The sequence below is a fragment of the Akebia trifoliata genome, unplaced genomic scaffold, assembly GCF_017979445.1.
Source record: "Akebia trifoliata isolate Shusen 1 unplaced genomic scaffold, ASM1797944v1 Contig00910, whole genome shotgun sequence".
Taxonomy (NCBI): Eukaryota; Viridiplantae; Streptophyta; class Magnoliopsida; order Ranunculales; family Lardizabalaceae; genus Akebia; species Akebia trifoliata.
This window is the reverse complement of record NW_028237326.1, coordinates 10,431-17,079: the sequence shown is the minus strand read 5'-3', so window position 1 is coordinate 17,079 and position 6,649 is coordinate 10,431. Positions and strand designations below refer to the sequence as shown.

At 33.9% G+C, this 6,649-nt stretch overlaps 1 pseudogene; it reads right to left on the bottom strand.

The window, feature by feature from the left end:
• Positions 1 to 379: 379 nt before the first annotated feature.
• On the bottom strand, positions 380 to 3,387 carry LOC147380869 (uncharacterized; annotated as a pseudogene).
• Positions 3,388 to 6,649: the final 3,262 nt, after the last annotated feature.

Sequence of the window (6,649 nt, the reverse complement as noted above, 5' to 3'; positions counted from 1 at the left end):
CTTTCAGTTTGCATCAAATCATCAAGTTCAAACAATTTTTTTATCCTAAAATTCAGATCTATAAAGCTTCTTCTTCTTTTTTTTTTTTTTGCCTAATCAACAATATGTTTGAGCCTAAATTCAAATCTGTTAAAGTGTGATTTTTTTTTTTCTTTTTTTGCATAGTTTTTTTCTTGCACCCTGAGTAGAGCCTCTATTTTAGCTCAATTCCTAAATTTCCAGCAAATAATAACCCTAGGCCAAGGAAATCATGATGATAACGATGATAATCATGATAAGAAATTTCCAAAATAATAATAATAATAATAAATTAAAGCATGCCAGTAGTTATAGTGCTCCTTGAAATGATTGGCTAATTACTAACAAAACATGGAGTATGTTACCTATACCTTAGCTTTCTAGCAAGAACTTACGAAGCACCTCTATGTGATCATGATCTTTTCCATCCTTCACAAGCAAATTCAACACCATTGATGAGGTCTGTGCATTTGATGAGAAACCCATCTCAACCATTTTGTTGAGAAAATGCATTGCCTTAAGAACAGCATTATTTTGAAGGAGCCCTCGAATCATGAGATTGAATGTGACATCATTTGGAGTAGAACCCTTTTCTTCCATTTCCGATAACAAATCTTCAGCTTCTCTTAGCATACCTTCCTTAAAAAAGCCATTGATCATTATGTTACATGTTTGAGTATTGGGTTGCAAACCTTTGGTAGAAAGGTTGCAAAACAATTCCTTTGCCTCCTCACATTCCCAACTTTGCACATATTGTCAATGATGATGCTATAAATTACAATGTTTGCTTTCAGTCCGGTACTTTCCATTATATGAAACAATTTCATTGCCTCAGAAGAGTAATTGTTTGTGCATAAACCATCCAACAATATGCTGTACGTGAAGATATCTGGAACTTGGCCATGAGTTCGCATCGCATTGAAAATCTTTTGAGCATCCACAACTCTTCCCACCTTGCATAACCCACCTATAAGTGTGTTGTACGTAATTGTGTTGGGAGTCAATCCTCTATGACGCGTATCTTCAAATAGTTGCATGGCCTCATCCAATCTCCTAGCCTTGCAATAGCCATTGATCAAAATGGAATAGCTATAAACATCAGGTCCATGACCACTAACGACCATTGAATCAAAAACCTTTACTGCCTCTTTCATTTGGCCTTGCAAACAGTATCCATCCATCAATGTATTATACATGACTGTGTCAGGCTCTTCACCTCTTTGAATCATCAATTCCAATAGTTGATGTGCTTCTTTGGCCATTCCTTCTTTGCAAAGAGCATTTGCTAGTATGTTAAATGATAATATATTTGGAGATTTGTTACGGTCTATCATTTCATTGAATAACCTTGTTGCTTCTTTCCATTGACGTGAAATATATAGTGCATGAATCAAAGAATTGTACGTGATAACATCGGGTTGAACACCACTTTGAGACATTACTTCAAATACATCATGTGCTTCCTTAGTCCTCCCATCCTTACAAAGACATTCTACCAAAATGTTAAAAGTTTATTACATCAGGTGAGATTCCATGGTTCACCATGTCATAGAACAAGCTTTCAGCTTCTTTAAACAGGCCAAAATTGCATAAACCATGAATTAAAGAGTTATAAGTGAAGATGCTGGGTGGCACAATACTTGCAAAGTCTGTCAATAATACAATTATACATTACTGTATTAGGCTTCCCAAAGCTTCCTCCTTTGTTGTACTCCTCCATCACCCTTATCAAACTAAGAGCCCCATCAACGTCCCCACTCTTGGAAAGCCCATCAACAACTGTACCATAAGTGAGTTCATCGGGTGAATACCCATTCACCACCATTTTATTAAACAACTCCATCGCCTGCGTTACTTTATCGTCCTTAAACAGCCTCCTAGGTAGAATGTTCAAAGTTACGGCATTTGGTTTAAACCCAAGTTTCAGAATCTTCCCCAAAATAGAAAAACCAAAATCAACACGACCCAAATTGCAGTAGCAATTAATCAAGGTGTTAAACGTGGATAAATCTGGTTGGATTCTTTCATCTTGGAGATGACTACAAACAGTTGATTAAAAGGAAAAATGGAGAAGGGATGATTGGGTCGCACTTGAAGGACCAAACGATTGAACAAACCCAATGCCTCATCAAGCCCAAGTGTTCCAGATTTACACTTATCTCTTACCAAAATCTCGATCGGAATTGAGTGGTCTTTTTGTTGTGTAGTTTTGGAATGAAAGAACATAAAAGGAGAGAATGTGATAAACTTTTGATGATCAAAAAAAGCATATCTTCTTAATTTTAATATAAACATATTCGATGAATAAGAAGTAGAATACAGATTTCTCATCACAGAGTTAAAGGTTTACTACTCATTTTTTCTCTATGGGATGATGAGTCATGACATGTGAGCTCTGCAATGTATTGTACTCTTGATAGTCGGTAGAAAAACACTTTGGGGTTTTTAGCGTTTTGAGTGAAAGTTACAAGTTCAGACCTCAACTCTTTTAAATTGGCATTCTGTGCTGCGGTGACACAAAGGGAGACACAAGGGTGACAAATACACGTGGTGTCGTGCACATTACCATAAATGCTTTTCCACGAGATACGAGTAAAAAGCATTTATGGTTATGTGCGTGCCACCACATCATTTTTATCACCTTTGTGTTTCAGTTTGTGTCATTCCAGCATTTTCCAAGATTGAAATGCCCCTCAACCATCATAGGTTTGTCTTCTATACGGAGTTGTTACCAACCTAATGTGTAGTGATGATGATATGGTCTGTTTTACATAAAGTTTCTCAATGAAACTTATATTTACACCATCTTTCTCTCTCCGTCATTTTTACCCCATTAAATTCGAAGGTAAGTTCCATTTACGAAGCTCTATTATTAAGTATTGAAGTTCTATTTTTACATAATGAATCGTTTGGTATTGGTCTCTACTTCCAGGAATTTTTATGCCTAATGAACCTACTGGTAGTGGTCTCTGCTTACATTTTTTAAATAAGAATGCTTGTGGCATTGATTCCTACATAACAAAGTTGTTGGTAATTGTATACATGGATTTTTAATGTATCATCGCTTTTAGTATTGGTTCCTACATCTATTATTTAAGTAACGAATCTTCTGGTATTAGTTCTTATGTCCATTTTTACATAACTAAGCTCCTGATATTGATCTTTATGGCACAACTAAGTTGATATTAGTTCTCACCTCATTTTTTACACTATTAAACTTTTGGTATTAGCTCCAACCTCCATACTTTACATCCATTTGTCTCATTTTGCTCATAGTAAAAAATGTAAATAAATAAATAAAAGAGATTTATAATTTTATTATTAAAACAATAACACTACCTTAACGATGCATTGCACTTTCTTGCCAAATAATTACTCTACGGTAAGAAAATTTCTATTTTTATTACATGAACATAAATAGGGTACTAAATCTATATAATCTAATATGATAAAACACAGATCCAATCTCGCACACATCTCGATAAAAATATAAAATTTTATTCAATTTTCTCTCTTCCCTTCTTAGAATACCCTTCAACTTTAATGTCACTTGTCTTCTACTCCTTTCCAATAATACCCATATAACTTTATTGTCTTTTACTGCTCTACTCCTTTATTGTCTTTTATCTTTTACCCCCCTCAACCCTAAAGAGGATGACAGTGCCATAGGCACAGGCAAACTCTAGTGACTTTAAAAAAGTAAAAAAACAAAATGAAATAAATATCTTGAGAGGGAAACGAGGAAGAAAAGTAGAAACACCCAAAAATTAAAACTCCACAATTAAAAATAACTAAACACCCATTTTTTGTAGACTCAAGGGTGCTAATAATTATGTAATGCAAGTGGATGAATGATGTAATTAGGGATAGGTAGGCTTAAAAGTTTGACGTCCCTAGTTTTAAATTGGCATTTGCAAGATTTATGATATGGCATCTCGCTGTATCAAAAGTTCATGAAATAAAGTTAGGCTGAAAATCAGTTTTTTCTATACTTTCTAGTCCAACCTACTTCCAAAGTCTACCACCACAACCCAACAAGGCCTAACGTTATCTAACAATAGAACCATTTGGTTTGCTCATTGAACACTAAAAGGGAAGGGATGTTTCTAGTAATTCCTGTGGAATATCACTACTCATCGGGACAGAGTCAAGATTTTCTTGCAGGGAGGGAACAAACTATAGTTAAAGAACTTGAAGATCACTGATTTTCATGAGAAAATTCAAGGTTTTTTTTTGTAAGAGGTTGATGAAAAAGGAAATGTAAGACCCAAGTCAAGTGATAATTCGTCAATTTAAAAATATATGTTACCTCATTATTCACCAAAACACAGCAAGCCGCTTTGACCTCGGTCTTCTCCAACAGAATAATGTAAAATGAGCTACCTCATCTTCAACTTGAAAATAATAATAAAAACCCTTTGATTTCTCTTCCTATCTTGGGTAAAATTGTTTACCCTAATTTCCAACCTTTAAATTAATCTACTTTAATCTCCAAATCTAAAGAATGGGATAAGATTTTTGAAGTGAAGATGATGAGAATTTGTATTATAGAAAATTCTAAGGGTGTTTCTACAAGGGCGTAAGACAATATTCCAAACGATGGAATGAAGATGAAGCTAAATAGTTTAAAATTTATAGAGGTTGAAATGCATGAAAATGACTGATTTTTGGATGAAAAATCGAAGGGTTTTTTGGACATAAATTGAAAATGAGGGTATTTCGATTATATTTTTTTAGTCTAGAAAAGAAGAGCAAAGTCAAGGGCGCATACCATCAATTTGAAAACATTGGATTGGACTATCTGAAATATTCACCAATTTTATGGAGGTGACTCTAAATCACCCAAAGAAAATAAAACGAAGACGGGAAAAGGTTAAAGAGGGCATGTAATTAGTGTAAAAATATTAATGGGGTTATCCCAAATATTCACCAAAGTATAGAGGGAAGGTTAAATCACATGAATATCTCAAGTACACCAAAGGGGTCAATAAATTTCACACAAAAAAATGTAAACAATAAGGTGTATTACCACCTAGGATTCTCATATATACAATTTGTCGTACATCGTGACTCATGATCTTACTTTTTTTTAGTAAATTTTTAGTTTACTACTTTTAATAAATTTTGGCCCGAAGAGTTTAGTTATTTGAGCCATGTATATAGTTTCTGTATACCATATCTATGAACTAAACCTTATAGAATTTTCCACATCTCTATAGCATCCTAACTTATAACAATATATGTAAATATAGTGACCAAAGAAGTAATAACTAAGAAAGGAGAAGAAAAACAATACCTATATATTATCTGGGTTTGGGACCATCATTTTCCCTCCTCCTTTATCCGGGCTTGGGATCGGCAATGTAAAACATATAATTTTACATTGGTGGAGTTAAAAAGGGGTTAGTTAACAAAAAAAAAAAAAGTTAAAACATCTACCTTGATACAATAAATAAAAAGAGATTACAAGGGTCAGAGATCCAGGTATAATGGAACAACTCCAGAGAACTACCTTCAGTACCTCTTCAAGGCAGAAATGCTGAGAAAAAACATTACTAATATAATAACAGCTTCGTCATCTAGAATCGTATGGATAATAACAGCCTCGTCATCTAGAATCGTATCGATAAAGGATAAAATCAGCATTATCAAGGAAAGATCCAAATCAATTTTTACAAATCAAGGAGTTAAAAGACAACAGCTAAAAAAATTGTAACGAAATATTCTAGTTCATAAGGCCCCCCTCAATACCCAAAGAAACACTAGATATATATGAACTATTTTCCATCTTCTTATTCACTATTAGTGTTAGATTGAGGTCATGTCCATCAAGCAGAGGACTTGTATTATTGTTTAAATTTTTCTATAAAACACAATCAAATAATCTTTGAAAGCAGATACGAACGCACTAACGCTATAATAAGAACATGACTCTAGAAAGAACTGAACAGAACTACACAAAAAAAAAATTGTTCTTCACCAATTCATTAAAACTGAGCATCGTGGTTTGCTTATTACAAGTTATCCTCAAAGGCTAAATCTAGATATTGAATTTAGCAGTCCTATAATATCAGTGTTCTCAATATTCTCCTAATAACGTTTAAACAATAAAAATAATTGTTATAGGCAGCCATCAATGAAGATAATTTCAAATGATTAGGGAAGGAGATCGAACAAAACCCTAAAATAATTAAGGAAAATACGAGATTCAATTAAAAGCTTTCACATATCTAAAAATTCAATCACAAACCCAACAGATACTCGCTTCAAATCTTAAAAATCGATTAAAATGATCAGAGTGGGGGAGATCGAACAAAGCCCTAAAACTCTTAAATCGAAATCTGATAGATTTAAAATCTGAGATTCTGTAAGTGAGAGATCGAGTGAAAATCTTTAGATCAAACTCCGATCAATTCTATCCTAAAACTCCCAAATCAAAATTTGATTGCGTCTGACCATAGATTCAAAATTTGAGATTCTGTGAGTGAGAAATCGAACAAGATCTATTCGGCAATGTCGCATAAAACGATGGCTTAAAGCCGTTGTTTTTGCCGCAAAATACAGTCGCCTTCTACCCTTTATGACGTAGTCCCCGAAAGTTAGGGTACATGTTTACCCTTTCTTTTGGTCT